The 21,786-nt window shown below is 38.6% G+C and overlaps 1 non-coding gene across 1 annotated transcript; it reads left to right on the top strand.

Annotated features, from left to right (window-relative positions):
* Positions 1–20,826: 20,826 nt before the first annotated feature.
* On the top strand, positions 20,827–20,933 carry LOC123453382. The gene has a single exon (XR_006632775.1). It is a non-coding gene; the product is annotated as a U6 spliceosomal RNA (small nuclear RNA).
* The last annotated feature ends 853 nt before the right edge of the window (positions 20,934–21,786 follow it).

Below are 21,786 nucleotides of genomic sequence, written 5' to 3' on the forward strand. Positions count from 1 at the left end.
GTTCAAGTATACAAAAGTGGGAGAAAAAAAAAAGAACTCAGATAAAAGTTTTTTGTTGTTGTTTTTGTTTTTCCTTTTGAAGAACTATGTGAATCTTAGCCTAGGATGTTTAGGTTCCCAAGGATTGTCACCGTGACCCCGAAGGATAGCCTTCTGTCATTTAGCACTGGCAGCCTATTCTTCCTTAGAGGAGGATTTGTATTACCTAGTTTCAGTCCCTGACACTCCCTCAGCACTTGGGAAAGTGCAGTGAGCCAGAAGTCAGTACCCTTGCTTTGAACATATCAAAAGTGGTACAATGGACTGAGCGTGGTGGCGCACACCTTTAATCCCAGCACTCAGAAGGCAGAGGTAGGAGGATCACTGTGAGTTCAAGGCCATCCTGAGACTACATAAATTCCAGGTCAGCCTGAGCTAGAGTGAGACCCTACTTCAAAAAAAACAAAACAAAACTAAGAGAAAAAGGTGGTACAATGGTAATCAGATGAAACAATTGTACAAACTAACGTGATAGGGGGTAAGTTTTCTGGTCACTTACCTTACAAAAATATGAGATGTGTCCATAATTTCAGAGATCTTGTCATGGTTGAATGACTCAACCACTAATTATGAATGTCACCTCTATATATGTGAGGGAACATTAACATATATCCCTTTAGGAGCTCGATGCTACCTTATTTTTGTGATTGTTTCATAATTATACAAATTATGTATAGTTAACATTTATTTATACTACTGTGATATTTCTATCTACATTAAATTACTTGTGTTATACATTTTCATATATTCTTTAAGATGTGAACTTCCAAGGTCAAAATAGATGAATAAATTTAGAACCCTTAGCAAATTCTCTTAGAAATATCTCTAAAAAGGTTACAGAAAATATATTTTCATTTCAGGGAAAAATATCTGCTAATGGGCATGTGTGTATATAAGTATTTCTGAGATTTCATACTTTTTTGTTGTTGTTTTTGCTTATTTTTCAAGGTACGGTCTCACTCACTCTAGCCCAGGCTGATCTGAAATTCACTATGTAGTCTCAGGGTGGCCTTGAACTCATGGTGATCCACCTACCTCTGCCTTCAAGTGCTGGGATTAAAGGCATAAGCCACCACACCAGCTCATACACTTTTTTTGTTTGTAAAGTTTCTTTTGGTTATTTATTTGGCTTTTTGGAATTCTTCTTGCTTTTTTTTTATTTTTGTTAAGTAGGTTGCTGAATTACTTAGTATTCAGTGTTCCTGAATATTTGAAGAATAATTTCTCTTTGGGGGATTATTTCTTTAACATCTACAAACAAATACAGGCATGCTCTTTTTTCTAAAGCAAAAATATAAAGCATAAAGAAATTAAATGCTGCTCAAACTCTGAAACTATGAAAATATAACAATGTTTGTAAAAGCAAACAGAAAGTTCTTAGCTGCTCAATGACTTTCTCACAGCTGGCGGATCCTACCAGGCCTATTTCTGCCTAGAATGAAAAAGACACAGCAGGTTCCTTTGGAACATCAAACTGAGAAAATTGACTGCAGCTTTAACAGCCTTAAAAGAATTGTTGGCAGAATGAATAAGTATGCATAATTGAGAAAAATACCCTAATCTGTAGGGAAAAAATTATGTATATATATATATATATATATATATATATATATATATATATATATATATATATATAGAGAGAGAGAGAGAGAGAGAGAGAGAGAGAGAGAGAGAGAGAGAGAGAGAGGGAGAGAAGAGGAGAGGAAAGAGAGAGGCAAAACAAGAATGTGTTTGCCCATTCTTTGCAACAGTCTTCCACCTGCTCCTCAGTGTAAGTATTTAAGGAGCCAAGATTTGGAGCAGAAAGAAGCACAGGCAGTTAGGAGTTCCAAACGGAGGCAGAGGAGGGTTGCGAATTGGCAGAAGATCCCAGGTCAGCCGACTTGAGCGCAGTATTGGGTGGGCTGTGAAGTCAGGAAGTCTGGACCTTCCATCCCAATTCAACTACTCGGTCATCCTGCGACGCTGGGAAAATAATTCATGTCTTCCTGCGTTTTGAACGGGGGTAGCAAGAGTACCTTGTTTTCTCTTGGGCACATATTACCTGGTAAATCTGCAAAGTTGTGTAAGTCATTTTTCCTTTGAACTCGTTTTCAGCCTTAAGTAAACCAGTCAGGCGATGTAAGCATATCATATCACATCTAGGTTCGAGAGTCCGTGATTCCCAGGGCATCCACAGCGGCTCTGTATTCACCTGCTGCTAAGCTCCCATCAGAGCCGGAGCGCGGGCGGGTGCTCGGCCGCCAGCTGCTGGAGATGAAGCATCCAAACAAAATGGCAGAGGTACAGAAAGTAACAAGTCACCCCTACAGAAATGGATTTGTTAAATCTACATTTCAGGGCGGAGAGATGCTTAGCAGTTGAAGTGCTTGCCTGCAAAGCCAAAGGACCCAGGTTCCACTCCCTAAGACCCACATTAGCCAGATATACAAGGGGGCACACGCATCTGGAGTTCTTTTGCCGTGGCTGAAGGCCCTGGTGCACCCATTCTCTCTCTCACTCTCTCTCTTGCTCTCCCTGCCTGTTTCTGTATTGCTCTCTCTCTCAAATTAATAAATAAAAATAAAATATATTTTTAAATCTACATTTATCATATTACACTTAAATCAAAAAGATGACTTTTATGCAGGCTGCAAAGCTACGGACACAGGACTTGGAGTCTAAGGGGAAGTCAGATTCCATAATGCCAGAGGAAATCCCAGGCCCGTGGACCCGGGCTTTTGGATCTCTGTCCAACTGAGCAAAGAATTGAAAATGCAGACTCAGAGAAGGGTAAATTAAGAATTATAAGGTTTGTTTATGGCAGAGTTAGCATCCAGAGGGGAAGCCTAAACCAAAGGTAGTTCTCCCCCTTTCCAGCCTGTTTGGGAAAGGGCAGGGGAGATGGAGAAACTCTCCCCTCACACGCCTGGGGGAGAAGCCTCTAAGGAAGGCCCGCACAAGCATGCATACACATGTCTGTGTGCACACAAACACACACCTACATCCCCCACACACAAACAGAAACCAAAGCAGGCGCGCACATGCCATAAGAACCCCTCACAGGAGGTCCAAGATGATGATATAGAGACGCAGGGCCAGGAGCGTGAGGGTGAGTCACACACACCGTTAATGGGTCAAACATCCAATCAGGATGAGCGTTACCGCCAGACTCAGGTGTGTAAAGGAGAGACCTGATTGGTTGCTGGACTCAGGGGGCTGACTCAAGAGTGGCCAGCCAACAGGAGTGCTAAGCTCTGAAAAACTTGAAGGATCAGGATTCTACCTGTGATGAAGTGCTTGCAGCCATCTTAAATAAATGGGACTGGGTGAGATATATATATATATATATATATATATATATATATATATATATATATATATATATATATATATATATATATAGAGAGAGAGAGAGAGAGAGAGAGAGAGAGAGAGAGAGAGAGAGAGAGAGAGAGAACTATTTTTTTCTATTCTGTTGCACTACTAAAATATAGGTACTTGTCCATTGCAAGAAGAGTTTTTCCAATTCTTTCTGCTAATACATGCTTTCTGTTTTCTCTTAAGTGCAGAAACCATAATGATATGTAATATAATTTTGTCACTCATAAACATAAAGTGTGGATGTGTGTTGCTGACATTTATCTGAATTATAATTTCAGCTACACTTCAGGGTTGCTTATACTGGAGTTTGACTTTCAAGGTTCACACAAAATGCACTGTATGGGCAAAAGAGTTCATAGCATTAAAAAGGCTTCCCAGTGTCAGATTTATCATGAAGAAATAGGTAAAACAAACAAGCAAACAACAACAAAAACCACTGCCTGCTTCCATTATCTAAAGGATTGCTAAAGTTTTGTTTCTTTACTGAAATATACTATCCTCCAGTGTCTATCACGATGCACTTTTCTAACAAATATCATAGTTATTTAATAAAGTGCACATTGCTTAACAAAGAGGACATCACAGATAAACAGTTGGGTCAGCATGTTTCCAATCAGCTTCCTTTATTTCTCTCCAGAGCATCCACAGCCACATGACACTGTATGTGTTTGCTTACAATATTTAATTTATTCCATGAAAATGCAGGAATTGAGGATGTTCACTTTTGAGGCTGTTTTTCATCACTAAATCCCCACTGAACACAATAAATAATAAATATATGATTTATGAATTTTTAAGCAAACTGTTCGATTTATTTCTGATTTCCTATCCAAATGATGTCACCCTGAACAAGTGTTTTAGACATCCCTTTCACTTTAATCTCCACTTTGAGCCTCTGGCACTAGGTGGGTGCACCCTGTCTCAGCCAACAGAAATGTTTTTTAGGCAGAGAAGCAGTGAGGCATGATCACTCAGTATCCAGTTTGATCTTGATGCATGCAATAGATTATTTGATAGTTTAGATCTATCATAGTTTTTGTTTAAACAGATATATTTTATATTTTAGTTTACTTCCTTCATAGTGTGATTTGGGGAACTAGCTCAAGATTCAAAGTATACTGAGAAGTACCAGACTTGTGGGGACAAAAGGCAGTGGATAGCCAGGTGCGGTGGCGCACGCCTTGAATCCCAACACTCAGGAGGCAGAGATAGGAGGATCACTGTGAGGTTGAGGACATCCTGAGGCTACATAGTGAATTCCAGGTCAGCCTGGGCTACATGTCTGGAAGATTTATCACGTATTTCTGTACCCTGCACTCTGCTCAGCGATCTTCCATCCTGCAGCTCCCTTTACCCTCTATTTCAGTGTCAATAAAGCTTTGACAGCTGATAATGCATCTTTATTTCGAAGAGAAAATTCTTTGGTTTAACTGACTGAAATTTTGACAATCAAGTTTAGCTTTTGTGAATAAAATAGAGTATAAGCCCCAGTCCCTGTCAAAAGGGAAAGGATTAGTATTTAATGAGGTCATTTTGTGAGATTATTTATGAGCTCCAAATATTCATAGTGTCATGTTCCTTGTTGTATTTATTCAAGGGTGGACAATGAACATTTCATCATTAAATCTGACTGCAACTAAAATGTCAATATTTAAATTTCAAAAACTTAATTTATGTGACTGTCTGTCATTTTTCATTAATGGGAATGGGGACTACTGATGAATTTATTAGAGGAATCTATAGGATTCAGTTTACTTCTCAAGCCCTAAATTCAATTAGCAAGACACATTATCAACTGTGTATTGTGTTGTTGTTTTTTTTTTTACACACATCATAGCTTATTTATTAAAACAACCTTATGATTGTATTTTACTATTCTATTTACAGGTGAAAACATCATTAACTTGCTCAAAGTTGCCTATGATGAAGTTCCTATGTAAATTTCTAATTATGTGAATTAAAATGCAGATGTGAACCATGAGCCTCTTCTACTATAATAATATTAATATTAATATTTGGAACCCTGACTTCTTAAATTCAAACACCTTCCACCTAGGCAATGTGGATTTGGCTTGGACTTTACCCATGGGTTCTATCCTGGTCTCCAGATAACACTGTGAAGCCCTGTAGCATTCTGACCATGCATCTTTCCAGTTGCTTATTTCAGTGTACCAGAGAAGGACCTCTTTCAGGACATGCCTTATCTTGTTTCTCCAGTTAATTCAGGCGGCCATAATGGACTACTGTAGACTGGGTGACTCCTATTGCATTTATTTTCTCACAGTTTGGAGAGGCTGGGAATCTCCAGTCTGGGGTTCCCTCATCTTCACTTAATGGTGAGAGCCACTAAACCCAAAGTGAATCTCCCCAAGGAAAGAAGCTGTGCATATTATTGATGAAAGACAAAGAGAAGTATTGGTATTGCTAAGGGCAACAACATCTAACGTAAAGGTTAAATATCTGTGCCACTAAACTCTTAAATCCAAAGTGATTCAAACTGAGTGTCCCATTCAGTTGCTTATGCCCCTAGGTAGTGGCCCCTCACCTTGCATCCATATTGGGCTGCATAACTAGAAACGTATGTCACGGAGACACTTTGGCACGTCTGAGAGCCAGCTATGGCAAACATGGTCTCCCTGCTTCCATTTTAAACTCTCTTTAAAATATTTTTTATTTATTTTCATGTGTTTGTGCACATGCATGAGTGTGCCATTGCCTCCTGCAGCTACAAATGAACACCAGATCTCATATCGCTTTTTGCATATGGCTTATGTGGGTGGCTGAGGAATTGAACCTGGGCCAGCAGACTCTCTAAGCAAGGGCCTTGAATCACTGAGCCATCTTAGCAGCCTCCCCCCACCATCCCCGTCTGTGTGTGTGTGTGTGTGTGTGTGTGTGTGTGTGTGTGTGTTCTGCCTCTCTTCTCTCTCCTCTAGCTCTGGTGGAAGTCAGTTGGCATAGAAGTAAGCTATTCAGACAGCCTACAGAGAGGCCCATGTGGCAAGAAACAGAGGTCTCCTCTGCCAACCAGCCAAGGCATGCCAATATCCCTATAAGTGAGCTGAGAAGCAGATCCCCTAACCTCAGCCAAGCCTTGAGATGACTTCAGCTCCAACTGACACTCTGCAGCTTCAAGAGAAATACAGGGACAGTGTCACTCGCCTTCGCTCTGACCAAGTTCCTGGCCCTCAGAAACTGAGCAATAATAAATGTGTGTTGTTTTAAGCTACTCAGTTGCAGAATCATTTGATGTGCAGCAATAGACAACCACAGACTCTCCAGTTTTCAAAAGATTTGATTTCACATACACTGACAAGATATTTGAAATAATGTTTTTAATGAGAAAGTAGCTTTATTCCTTCCAAGCGCTGATTGAGTCATGAAACCAATTCCGTACTGAGGACACCCCATCTTTTTGTGTCCTCTGGTTTTACTGTTCTCATTATATAAAGCAGCTGGACGAAGAAAGACATGTTGAATTGCAAATGGGACTTTTGATGGGTCAGATTTGGAAATGGTACATCTTATTATGCTTGTGCCCAATACTTCATATCATAAAGACTTGCCTAACAGAAAATAAGCTGACATATGTTGTCTATCTTTGACTCCAGTCAGAGGAAATAACGGATTTGGGCAATTAAAGGATCCTCTTTCTTTCTTTTTTTTTTTTAATTTTTTATTTATGTATTTGAGAGCGACAGACACAGAGAGAAAGACAGATAGAGGAAGAGAGAGAGAATGGGCACGACAGGGCTTCCAGCCTCTGCAAATGAACTCCAGATGCGTGCGCCCCCTTGTGTATCTGGCTAACGTGGGACCTGGGGAACCGAGCCTTGAACAGGGGTCCTTAGGCTTCACAGGCAAGCGCTTAACCGCTAAGCCATCTCTCCAGCCCAAGGCTCCTCTTTCATGGTGGCTCTTTTGTTGGTTGCAAACTGCCTGCCTACTAGACATCTTCACATGGGTCATGAATCCTTTGCCTCAGCATTATTGACATTTGGGACCAGATAATTGCTAGTTGTGGGGAAGGGTATCATGTGCCTGGTAGGGTTTTAGCACATCATCTGGCCCCCATTCTCAACAAGCTGCTGATCTTCAACATCCTAACTATGACAAAAGAAAACTGTCTCCAGGGACTAGGGAGATGGTTCAGCAAGTAGAGCAGTTGTCATGCAAGCATAAAAATCTGAATTTGGTCCCCAGCACTGGTGTGAAAAAACCAGGCCCAGTCATGCACTCAATAATCGTAGACACGAGAAGTATGGGGGATAGTATTATCACTCAGACTTGCTGATCGGTCGGTCAGCCTGTCCAAAAGTGGCAGCTTCGAGTTCAGTGAAAGACCCCATCACACAAAAACAGTGGGATATGGATAAAGGAAGACACAGGTTTTTGTTTTTTTTTTTCCATATGCACACTAGCCATGCTTATCTACACACACACACCAAAAAATAGATAGAACTTGAAAACTATAGAGGCAAAACCCCCAATTATTTAATGTGAATGAGGCATTGAAATCTCTTCCTGTTAAGAATTACCCCATCTCCTATAACAAAATAGCTTTCTATCTGATTTCCTTAATCAAGGGAAGAGTAGAACACACTGACCAGTTTCTAAACCCCACTGCCTTTTATGCTTGATTCTTTTGTTTTCCTTAACCCTTCATGAAAACAATCACAAAAGTTTCCTGTTCAACTTCCCTTCTATATCACAACATTTTTTGTTTGTTTGTTTGTTTGTTTTTGAGGCAAGCCCAACAGACTGGCCCTTTTTAATGTGAGAGAGTGACAGAGAGATCAAGAGAGAAATAGGGATTTGGAACTCCAGACACATGCACCAGCTTGAGCACATGTGTGAACTTGCACTTGCATCATTTTGTGAGTCTGGCTTTCATGGGGCCTTGAGAGTAGAACATGGGTCCTTAGGCTTCACAGGCAAGAATGTTAACTCCTAAGCCACCTCTCCAGCCCACATTTGTATGTCCTGCATTACCAATACAAATATGCTACTCTCTGTTTTCTAACTTCCAGCCTTCACTTTTCTTATCCTCTACCATAAGTAGTCAACTATCAGACACTCAATAGAGTGAAAAACCAGGACTGTTTTTCAACTATTAATCTGAGATGTCAGCAATTATAATTTTACTTTCTCCCTAATTCATACCAAATAATCATAAAATAGAAGTAATCGGTATTTAATGGAATAATAACAGACAATTGTAAAAATTTAACACAAAGGAGTCTAGGATTTTTCAGAGAGAAGATTCAATAGCATTGAAGGGATCCAGTACAGCAGTGGTCAAATTTGTTTTATATAAAACAAGGCATTAATGAAGGGTGACTAGGCTACAGAAGAAATTCCACTTTGAAATGAGAGACAGGTAAAACAAATGCTGTTGATACAGCTCTTCAAACTAAGGCCATTTAGAATCTAGAAACAACATTATACTCACCTGGAGTCAAGAAAATAATACAGTAATTGACAAAAGCAATAACATCAAATTACAAACTTGCACGGAGGAAAAAGACAGCCTATAAGATGGGAGAAATATATATATATTTGCAAGCTAACATTGGACTATCATATATAAGAAGCTCTCAAAACTCAATAATAAGAATGTGCAATATAAGAAAAAAAAGACAAGCTGGAAACAAAAAGAAATTTCTCAAAATAATATATATAAATGGCAAACAATTATATGAAAAGCTGTTTCAAAGTTGTGACTCACCAGGGAAATGTCAATCAATGCCATGATGAGATAGCTGAATACCCCAGTAAGAATAGCCACCATCAAAAAGACAAAACATGGGCTGGAGAGATGGCTTAGCATTCAAGGCGCTTGCCTGCAAAGCCTAAGGACCCATGTTCTACTCTCCAGATCCCACATTAGCCCAACACAGAAAGGTGAGACGAGTGCAAGGTCACACATGCCCACTAGGTGGTGCAGGCATCTGGAATTTTATTGCAATGCCTGAGGCCCTAGCATGCCAATTCTTTCACAGTCTCTCTTTCTCTCCCTCTCTCCCTCTGTCTCTCTCTGTCTCTCTCTGCCTCTCTCTCTCTCTAATAAAAATGAAAATAAAAATGACAAAACACAGGATAAGAGAGAAGGTTTAGCAGTTAAGGTGCTGGCCTGCAAAACCTAATGATCTGGGTTGGATTTCTCAGTACCTACATAAAGCCAGATGCACAGGATGGCACATGCATGTGGAGTCTGCAGTTGTTGGAGGCCTCAGCATACCCATTTTCTCTTTGTCTCTCTTCTACCATACTGTGCTTGCAAATAAATATATTTTTTTTGAAAAAGACAAAGAGCAAGTGCTGGCAAGGATGTGGAGAAAAGGAAACTCTGAAAATGGTTGTGGGAAAGAACATCAGCTCAGCCATCATGCAAAACAGTCTGGAGTTTCAATAAAAAAAAAAAAAAATCCTACCATAGGACCCAGAAATCCCATTATTGGGTGTATAGCCCCCCCCAAAAAAATGGAATTACTGTAGTTACTTCAGAGACAACTGCACTCCCACATTCTTCACAACTTTATTCACTATGTTTTCATACAACCCCTGAGCAAATATATCTTTTCCTTCCTACTATATTACTATATTACAAAGCCCAACTACATAAGTGAAGAACTTAGGCCAGCTCTTGAAGCTTGTCTGAGCCTTATTTAATACCATGGCATAGCAGAAATGAAACAGCGTTGAGTTTGGAAATTAGCAATTATACCTGCCTTTTCCAGTAGGTAACTTCTGTATCAGAAAAAGAAGAAAATTACAAGGCACATGAAGCTCTACATCTGCCAATTTTCTGTCATCTGAAGAGACAGATGTATCAGGAGAGAGCTAAAAGCAAAAACAAAACCATCAAGGTTGATTTTGAGTCATGGGGACTTTTGAGTTACTGGAAGCCAAATCAGGCCAAAGGGGAAGACAGGTTGACGTTCCAGAGACCACAGAAGGATGCACAAGCTGCTGAGATATGTGCCGACTCTCCGGGCATTCCCTACATTATTTATAGAAGAATAAATTATCCATTCCCAGAAGAGCTACCTCAATTTAAATATGAGGAGTCAGTTGGAAATATCCATGCAAAATTACCATATTAAAAAAGAAGAGAAAAATCAAAAGCAAATGAATATCACACAAGAAAATGTCTATATTTAACTAGTAAAAGCTGGAACTAATCCTTTTTTTTTTTTTTTGAACTAAAACACAGTAGAAAAGAAGTATGACATAAAAATAAAATCATAAGACCCAGCTAAAAGAGGTCAGCCAAGAAACTATAAGACAAGCCAGGGATGTGAACTATGATTCTACAGATTTGGCAAGAAGAAATGCAAGGGATTTGTTCCAAAAGAAGTTATAAAGGATCTGTGGATACCTTGGCTTCAATGTGGCCTCTCCGACATAGTGATCTAATTTCTTGCCCAGCAGACATTAACGAGGACAATGTCAACACAAGCTGAAATGGCATGCTCTTTCTTCAACCAGCTTTGGAAGCTACATGCCAGTACTTCATTATGTTCAACTGATTAGGTGCCATGTTCAAAAGTTTGCAGAACTGGGGATGGAGATACAGCTCAGCAGTTAAAAGCACCAGCTTACCAAGCCTAAGAACCTGGGTTCAATTCCACAGTACCCATGTAAAATCAGACGCACAAAGTGGCATGTGCACTAGAATTTGTTTGCAGTGCCTGGAGGCCCTGAAATACCCATTTTTTCTCTCTCTTCTTTCTCTCTCTCTCTTATTGCAAATAAATAAGTAATTTTTTTTTTTAGATATTTGCTGGACTTGTCTAACAAAAATGTTTGCTGAACTTAAGTGGAGAAGCAAAAACTATCAGGGTGGCAAGAGCTCTTTGTAGAAGAGAATATGGAATTAAAATACTGTTCATCCATCTTTGGACAATGCAGTTTCCAAAGAAAAGTACATAGAAACTACTTGGAAATATTTTTTCTAAACATAGTAGATATTCATCAGTTATGGTTTGCAAAGAAACAGAAAGGCAACATGAAAAATAAATCACTAAAGTGGAGATTAGTTAAGGAAACTATTTGCAACTGAGTACTCCATTTTTCTTCCAGAAGAGGTAGCAAGAATTCAATGGAAACTGTTAACATGGATAAATGAAATAAAAGAGTTATCCATATTTTGTTTAGAGTATAAATGACACCATTGAAAAAAACTAGAAATATAAACATAGTGAAAAGGAAAGATGAAAACTGGAAGTGGTAATACAGGCCCTTATCCTAGAATGTGGAATTAATAGAAAATCCTTATCATGACCATATTAAGCTCTACTGGCTCCCACACCAGACCATAGATGAAACTGTTCATTAGAACATCAAAGATACATATAAAATGTTCTCTAGTTATTTGTATCTGAAATAAAAATTAGAAGTTTATTGATTTCAATCTAATTACTGAAAAGTTAGATATAAAGTAAGTTATTATTTTATACACACACTGGTATTCTTTTTTATTTAATAAACTGCATATTAGAATATATAAATATATTATAATTGATCATTTTTCCATCCCTTTATTCTCTTTTGTCCCCTCTCCCTGGTCCACAACTCCCTCTCTCCCTCTCTCTCCCTCTCTCTCTCTCTCTCTCTCTCTCTCTCTCTCTCTCTCTCTCTCTCTTCTCTCTTTCTCTTTCTCAAAAATTTTAAAAAGAAACATAAAACTATACATGTGTAAAAACATATCAGTGAAATATTAAAAACACGGCAACACAAGGGATATTCCAAGTATTGCCAAAAGTCTGCAAAATACACCTGGAGGACAGGGTGTTTTTTAAAGCCTATGGCTGTGTTTATGAGATGTAAGTAAATGAGGCTGTTCTCCAAGGGTAATGCATGACTTAAACACCCAGTTCTGAGGTAAATAAGGAAATAAATGATTTAGATACTCCATATGAAGGTTGAAGAAATATGTCTAAATGAAACAAGGTAAAGCAGAGTAAAAGAACTAATAAAATAGAAAAGAACAAGGAATAATTTTGTAGCATAAATAAATAATATGATTTTATGAGAAAAAAACACAAAATAAATATAAATGAATCAAAAAGAAGTTAACATGGAAACAATGTTAAAATGCATAAATCTAAAAGTGTTGAAAATCAGGCATAAGCCAAACATCAGCAAGTTCCAGGAACTGATAGTTACTGTGAGCTCCTCCTGAACTTTGGATAAAATAAAAGCATCAAATGCCACTACTCTGACCCAGTCATTGGAAAGACGAGTGTCTCTCAGTCTTTTCAAAGGACAACATAATACTGCTTCCAGTGTACCAAAGGCCACATATTTAAAAATAAATGACAAATTATATGAAGAGTTTCAAATAAATCAATTAGCCAGCAAATAACTGAACAGTTAAAAATTTCTGATAATCATAAATAAACTAAAATAGACAGTTATTGTAGAGTCTGTAAAGGTCAACCACACGAATATTTTAGAATCATACCATAGATTCCAAGAAAGCTGCATGTCGAACAATAAGGGATTGGTTACACAAATTATGGGAATACCACATGAAAATATCTCCTGTTTTTATAAAGATTACGGTACAGTCAGAGTTAGTATAAATTTTACATTATTTAGTGCTTAATGGGCTGAGAAGGTGAAGCTTGTTATAGGAGCACATAATTAACATAATTTATACAAAATAAATTTCGCAATCCTAAAGATAATAATAAATAATCCTTTAGCATGGAAAATTAAAGCTATGTAAAAAATGAAAGCTTTCTCTGGGGAAGAGTTTAATATTAAATTGAGCAGCTAAAGCACTGTGGGAAATCTTTAAAACACATAAAGTGAAAAAAAGAAATAGCCAGGTGTGACGGTGCATGCCTTTAGTCCCAGAACTCAGGAGGCAGAGGCAGGAGGATCACTGTGAGTTTCAGGCCAGACTGAGGATACCTATGTGAATTCCAGGTCAGCCTGGGTTAGAGTAAGACCCTACCTCAAAAAGAAAAAAAAAAAGAAGTAGTTTTTGAAATATACCATAGGTCCTTGTAAGGCACTGAGTAAATATCATAGTTGAAATTAATTTTTAAAAAATGAACAGATTAAAACTCTCAGAAGTGATGCTAACCCTTTCTTATACTAGACATGTAGAAAGAAAAATAAAACATTATAATCTAAGAGTTAATTAATATAAGTGTTACTGATAGTTTACAGTGTTCGGCTGCAATATAAACAAATGCTGTTGGGGCTTCACTTGTGGCAACACAGTGTATAGACAAACCCCTTTTCACTTGTGGAAATAGATGTCTACCGAAGGAAGGTTTACTGATGGCTAGAACACTTGGCTCATTGTGTCCTCTTCTCAGCTGTCTCTGCCCTTCTAACCCCGATCTGTCAAGACACTGAGGTTCCTCTTTCGCATTGACCATGCTCACAGTATCTTTATATAATGTAATAAGCAATTCATAAATACCTTGAAGGCAAAAAATATTTGTGAACAATTACATGCCTTGTAATTTTTATAATGTCTAGTAAAAATTCAGTGCTTCATAAGCTTTTTAATAAAAAAATTAAAAGTCGGGTATAATATAATAAGTCACTGATCAAAGGTTAGTGAACAATACATAAAAGTTTTCACTGTGCAGATTCTCATATTCTCACTGTAGAACTGATTTGGGAGGGGGAGAAAAGAACAGTTGCTATAATGTAGAATCTGCATTTCTTTATTTCTCCTCTCTTCCTTTCACGTCTCAGGTGAGAAAACAGCTCTCAAATGCCAGGGAGTGTTGTGTCTGTCATTCTCAGAAATTAGATCACAGGAAGCAACACTTCTCTTGCTCCGTACTCCTAACTTATTTGTTATGTTTTATTTTTAATTGAAATCTTTCCCAAAAGCTCACCTGTTTCCTTTATATGAGTTAAGATTATTTTCTGAATACTAAAAGTCAAAGAATCACTAAGTTAAATGAGAAATTCTAAAATTTTCTAAATGAATTCTCCCTCCATGCAGGGTGGAGCAAGAGCAGAAAGTAACCCTTAAGGGACAGAGGAAATAGATGGCCAGCATTAGCAAAAAGAACAAACTAGAATGAGGCATTTGGGCACGCTAGATGATGATATGAAGTACTATAGGTCTGGGATAATAGACATGAGCATGCACGTTTGACCATTGATTATAAATAGTACAAAGTTAACATGAAAGTCAAAATTTCTGAATGTATTTTTTTGTTGTTGTTGCTATGACAAACTACCTAACAAAAGCCACTGGAGGAAAGAAGGGTTTCTTTTGGCTCCTTGTTCAAGAAGACATTCCATCAAAATGGGAAAGTCATAATGGAGGCACCTTGAGACATCTGGCCACATTGCGTCTGCAGACAGAAAGTATGGAATTTCAAAGGGGAAAGTGTAGGGGGAGGAGGAAATTAACATGCGATATTTTTTTATAATCATGGAAAATGCTAATAAAAATTTAAAAAAAAAGAAAGTAGCGATGAATGCTGGTATCCAAACATCTTCTTTTCAATCAACCCAGGGCTGCAGCCTACCCTTGTGGTAGTTCTTTTCATCTTAGTTAATCTCACCCAGAAATGTCCTCACAAGCACCTCCAGAGGTTGGTCTCCTAGATAGTTTTAGGTCCAGTACTCATCACTATTAATGCTATTGATAATTTTACAGTGTGGAAATTCAGAAAAACCTAGAATAGATAATTTTAGGTGTGAATACTAATACATACCTGATTTAATAAAATATATTTACTTGGATAGAAAATATATCTTGTAGGGCATATCTTTATGGCAAAGATCCCAATACACTTAAAATTTGTATAATTTTTTGGTTTTTCTTATTCTTATATCAGCCTCAGCATTTTTCTTCTTAAAACCACTGACGTTCCCTTAAATTCTGTGAGAAATCATCCCTTGTTCACAGTGATATTTTAGGTTACTTGTTTTAATCAATGCTTACTGTAAAATTTGTAGGCAACCAAACCAAAAAAAAAATGCCTTGAAATATCAAAACATAAGGCAAGTTATATAGATGATAAATTGTGCAAGCTCACTCTGACCATTCTGTTGTTGCCACCTATACAGTCAAAAAGTTCACTAAAAGTTCACTTAGGGGACACAGTTTGCTTTAGTGTGCATGCTCTCCAAACCAGTCCAGGCTGTTTGATTCTCTATTGTTTCCATTAAAGATTTATCTGTGAACATATTTCAATAGGTATTAATTACAAATAATGGTGATTAAGAGAAGAATACATCAAATCTTGAAAATTTTCCAAAACTTTAAAGAACTTTGAATCATAAGCTTTTTGGCTTGTTCTTCCCATCATGCATAATGTAATCAAAGCACTAGTGAAGATATTTTGAATTTGGGTGGGTCATTCTTAAAAAAAAAAAAAAGAAAAAAAAAAGATTTTTTTCTGCCTGTTCTCTGGCCATCTGAAGATAAATACATACACAGGTGAGTGCCTAACACTTGGAAAATAGCTACAACATCTGTTCAGGCAACACATTTTTTTTCCATCACTCAAGTCACGCTCTGTATGTGTTACAGATGCTGCAAGATTTTTAGTAACACTCATCTCCCAGTTGCATGTGAAAGCAGCACTACACAAGACATTCCGCACTGACTTCCCAAGGTTTGCCTGGCTTCCCAAGGCATAGCTAAGCTGGGCATGGAGGCGCTGGGCTGTCACCCCAGCGCTTGAGAGGCTGGGTCAGGAGAATCGCATGAGTCAAAGGCTGGCTTGAGCTACAGTGTGAGTTTAGGCCAGCTTGGGGTACAGTGTGAAAATGGGCCTCAGAACATAAAATAAGCAAAGCACACGTGTATGTATGCCTCTTGCTTGATACTTATCTCATTTTAACTTTTGTGTATCTGGGTGTGCACGGTTGTGCTGTGTGTGTGTGTGTGTGTGTGTGTGTTTGCACATATGGAGACTAGAAGACAACTTATAATGCTGCCCTTCAGTTCATCTTTTTTTTTGGAAACATACTGTCTATCATTGGCCTAGAGCTTATCAACTGGTTTAGTCAGACTGCCTGACCAATGGGCCTTAGAAATCTCCATGTCTCTGCCTCTTCAGTGTTTGTTTGTAACTTGGGTCCTAAGGATCAATTTCAGGTCCTAGAAAAGCAAACAGTTAACCCATTGAGGTCTATTCCCAGTCCCTTGTCATTTTATTTTGATGAAGGAAAGTTTTAATATCAACTGAATAACAAAAGTAACATAATCATTTTTGAAATAATTGTCTGTGTTCATGCATGTGTATATGCATATGTTCATGTCCATGCAGGTGACATGGAGACCAAAGGATAACCTCAGATGACAACCTCAAGAACATCATCCACCTCTTGTGAGAAAGGGTCTCTCATGCACCTGGAGTTTCACCAAGTAGGCTAGACTGGATATACCCAGAAACCCGCAGGAATCTGCCTGTCTTTTCATCCCCAGCACTGGGATTACATACATGTGTCACTATGTGTAGCATTGTACATAGGTACCAGGAATAAAACACATATCTACATGCTTGAGAAGCAAACACTTTACCAACTAGGCTCTACCTCCAGCCCTACCACGTAATCTTGAAATAATTTTTTCAAATTGTTTTACCTGAGTAAACTAATATTATTGAGTTTAAACATATCTATGTGAGATATACCACTTTTTTTTCTTTTCTTTTTCTGTTATATCAAACCTCAAATTTATTTTTAAAAACTGTCTTTCTAACATCATAGCCTTTTCATGAACAAGACTATGCCTCAGAAATACAAATATATATGTAGTAAATGTGGTGAGGGAGACTTAGGAGCCAGGTAGATTTTGTTTTGCTTTCTCTTTTTCTTTTTCTTTTTCTTTCTTTCTTTCTTTCTTTCTTTCTTTCTTTCTTTCTTTCTTTCTTTCTTTTTTTACATAGTGAGTTAGTGAAAAACAGATGTCACTCTGCCTGCATCAGCAGGACTAGAATTCAGCATCTGATCCCTCCTTATTCCTCAGTGACAGAGCCCTCTGCTTCTTCTCTAATATGACATAGTCAGGTATGCTGGCACATTTTAGGCCAGCCTCTTGAGTCAAAACCCATCAGCTCTCTCTTAGATTCACCTGAGCCTGTTAGTAAAGCCCACCCAAATAAGCTATAAGAGAGGCTGTCCTGGAGGGTAAGGTCTTAATTGCTATTCAGCTACCATTGTTTGAATTTCAGAGTCCCTGATCTGGTAAGGCAGCCCCTTGGCTGCTGAAATGAGGGGAAAGGATTTTTCCCCTTTTTATTACTCTCTTCCAAGTTATGGGTCTTTTACTCACTGGCCTTACTTTCCTTTTATTTCTAATATGAAGGAGAGAGACTCTGCTCTCTTCTGCTTCACTTCCCAGTCCATAGTTGAAGGGTGGATTCTGAGGTCTGTAGCTAGCTTCCTGTTGTCAGTGTTTGGCACATTGTCCAGGTTGCTGTTATCTATCTGATGTTGGCCAGGAGGTGATGTCCACCTTCTGATCATGCCATCGTTTACTCCTGACATCATGGAACGCCCCCACAAGTCTGTAAGCCAAAAATAAACCCTTCCCCCCTCCCTACAAGGTGCTCTTGGTCCAGTGTTTTCTGCCAGCAATGTGAGCCTGACTGCAGCAGTATAGTTGCTGACTGTGTGGCTTTGGCCTTTTGGAGCTGATTTTCAAGAGGAATGGAGGATTTGAAACCTTGGCCTAAGAGATGCTTTGCAGTGCTGTAAGTACAGCTTAATGGACTCTTCTGGTCAGAGTTGAAAGTCGTTAATGGAGTACGAACTATTGACTGTGAGATTTGGCTTGTGAAGGTGAGAAAGAACTTTACATGGACTGGGCTAGAAGCAGGTTGTGTGAGAGATTTGCTGTTAAACCTGTATACTGAGAACTTGGGCAGGGATGCATTGCATAGAAATAGGCTGATATGAGCAGAGGGATATGGAACAGAAATAAAATCTTTAGGCCTAAGCTTTACCCCATTTAAGTGAAATTGTTTGAGAGATTATAGCCTTTGAGATTGGGCCAGCTGATCTGCACTGGTAAAACAGGAAGAATGCAGAATCTTCCGAAGAGGCTTGAAAGCTGAAGGAGTGTCCTGTTCTTCAAAGTCTGCTTTATCTGCCCCCGCAACCTTGGATTAACACATTGGTAACCCACCTGGTATTATGAAGTATAACAAATATAGGAAAGAGAGGGTCAGTGAATTTTCAACATGAGTGTGTGTTTTGTAAATGGTCATGGGAAGTGTGAAGCAGGCTTATTACCTGCATGGAGGCCCAACAGAGCCATGAAGATAAACCATAGATTGTAGTTGGAGACCCACTGGAGATGCCAGGACATAGAATGTCTACTAAGGAGAATATCCAGCACCAGATGATGTTTTTGGGACTGTAAGTAGCCTAGGTGGAGGGGAAGAATTGGAATTGTGACTCCAGAGAATTGTCACTGACTAGAATTGTTGGACTTGAAGCTACAAAGTTTGATGTTTTTCCCTGTTTAAATCTTGTATTTGGTTGAATATTTCTTATATTTTTTACTATGCCCAATGCCATTTTTTTGGAGTATGAATGTTTTTTCTGTGCCATTATTATTATTATTATGTGTGTGTTTGGCATTATAGTTCTGTTAAGTTCTTGGGCTATGGAGATGTTTGAACGTCAATGGTATTAATAAAAACTATGGGTCTTTTAATGCATCTTATTTTACATCATGTATGGTTGTCAGTTAGTGGAAGCCAGGGGTAGAACGTGGTGGTTTGATTTTATGTGTCCCCCGTAAACTTAGGTCTTCAGAATGTGAGGTCCCCAGCTAACAGCAATTTGGGAATTAAAGCCTCCTGGAGGCAGTGTACTGTTAAAGTTGTGGTTATGGATGTTATAGCCAGCTTCCCCTTGCCAATATTTTGCACACCTTCTGGTTGCTGTTGTCCATCTAATGTTGTCTAGGAGGTGAGGTCCACCCTCAGCTCATGCCACTGTTCTCCCTGCCATCATGGAGCATCCCCTCATGATCATAAGCCAAAATAATCCTTTTGTTTTCTTCCCCACAAGCTGCTCTTAGTCCAGTGTTTTCTCCCAGCAATGCGAACCCGACTATAACAGTAACTGAATGAGTAATATGCTGCAGAGAAGATGATATCTGGGTAATACAGTAAGGATTAATGGGAACTTTGGAAATCTGGGCAACTGTTGAGTTTATAAAAGGAAAGATGAGCAGTGGTGACAGGAAGAAGAATGTCCAGGATTCAACAGCAGGAGGAGAAGTCCAAAGCCAGCATTGCCAGTTTTCCCAAAGCTGGGCTGTCATCCACCACAGGATGCTAAGTTGAATTTCGCTAAGGGAAAATCCTTCTCTCTTTGACTCTGGCAAAAATGGTACAAAATCCATGGGCTGCTGTAACATTTATCTCTCAGTATGTTCAGGCCCAACAACACAGTGAATGCAGGCTTCAGTCAGGAGGCTCAGATGTCTATTGGTCGACATCCAGGCAGTGGCTGGTGCAGTCAGGAGGCACCAATAATTTACACCCCTTCAGTTCCATGCTCCATGAATTTATGATAGCATCCCAGAATTAGCCCTGGCAATAGAATATGTACCATGTAATTAGCAAAATGCAAAACTTCAAGGAATGTTTTCGCTTTCTGTCTTTTCTCAGTCTGTTGTTTCACACCACAGCACAGTCAAGTTATTTTGACAGAGCCTTCTAAACAATCTCCAACTGTGGCTGTAGTTGGGAAGGGGGTGCAGTGAATGATAGGATTTTCATTTGTTCCATGCTTCTATTTGGTCACAACAAAGGCAACATGGAAATTATAAAATATGAAATCATTAAATAAATAAATCATCCCACGTGTAACAAAAACAATGTAAGACAATAAAACCATCAGAAACATTGTAAGTCCAGTTAAGCTTGTTAGTTCTAAATGTATGACACTCAGTCTTCCTAAGAACTATGAAACATAAAAGAAAAAATAAACAAATAAAATTAACTAACACTAACATTTCTAATATATATATATATGCTGCTATGTATCAAAATTTGCTACCAGGCTGGAGAGATGGCTTAGCAGTTAAGGCATTTGCCCGCAAAGCCAAAGGACCAAGGTTTGATTCTCCAGGACCTACGTAAGCCAGGTGCACAAGGGGGCACATGCATCTAGAGGTTGTTTGCAGTGGCTGCAGGCCCTGAAGTGCCCATTCTCTCTCTCTCTCAAATAAATAAATAAAATACTTTAAAAAAATTGCTACCACGTCTAGTACATGATTGAGATCATGAGGGACCAAAACCATTTTATTATCTGCATTCCAAATTAGAATGCCCTTAGACATATGTACTAATCAGACATTTGTCACTGTAACAAACACCGAGAAAACAATTTAAAAGACAAGATATCACCTGGTACACTTCATCTGACAAGGTAAGGACCACCTGATAAGAAAAGGGCAAAAGGGTGCTTGCTTCAGTAGCACATAAACTAAAATTGGAAGAATACAGAGAAGATTATCATGGCCCCTGCACAAGGAGGACACACAAATTCTTGAAGTGTTCCATATTTTTCAACCATGTTTATTGCAGCTCAATTCACAATAGCTGGGAAATGGAACCAACCTAGATGTCCCTTAACTGCTGAGTGGATAATGAAGATGTGGCACATTTATACAATGGAGTTCTACTCAACAGTAAAGAAAAGTGAAGTTTTGAAATTTTTAGGAAAATGGATGGATCTCAAAATGATTATATGAAATGAGGTAACCCAGTGCCAGAAAGCCAAATGTCACATGTTCACTCTCATATGTGGATACTAGCTACAGATGACTGGACTTCTATGTGAATAGGAAGAAAACTCAGTAGCAAAGGCCAGTAAGCTAGAAAAGAGATATAAAGGGAAGAGAAATGAAGGGAGGGAGGTACTTAAAAGAATGACATTGTATATATGTAAGGAGAAGGATAGATTAATGGGCATGAAAAGGCCCAAGTGAGGTCAGGGGAAGAGATTGAGTAAAGGAAAGGTGGAGGGAAGGCTAATCAAAATCCAAAAGGATATAAATAAATCATATGGTAATCTACTTTTTTGGACAATGGAACACAAAGGTGCTGTAGGTTATTGCTAGAAAATTTTCAATGCCAGGAATGGGATACTTTCCAGTGAGTTGCTAGTCATGGAGGTGCCTGATGCCCACAAAACATTATAGGCCATTGCTGAGACCCTTGATTTCCCAACAGAAATAGATGGTAAGACCCTATTACTGAAGATTCCATATACTTGGGCTGCAAGTCCACTGAGAAATCCTGCTGGAACTGAGCTGATAACCTCCTCCATGTAGACCAGCTGACAGAAAGCTAGAAAAAGCCACCATACATGCAGGTCAATGGGACAGAGAGAAATCACAGGTGAGAGTACTCAACAGTG

Source organism: Jaculus jaculus, chromosome 11 (assembly GCF_020740685.1).
Source record: "Jaculus jaculus isolate mJacJac1 chromosome 11, mJacJac1.mat.Y.cur, whole genome shotgun sequence".
In the NCBI taxonomy this organism is placed as follows: domain Eukaryota; kingdom Metazoa; phylum Chordata; class Mammalia; order Rodentia; family Dipodidae; genus Jaculus; species Jaculus jaculus.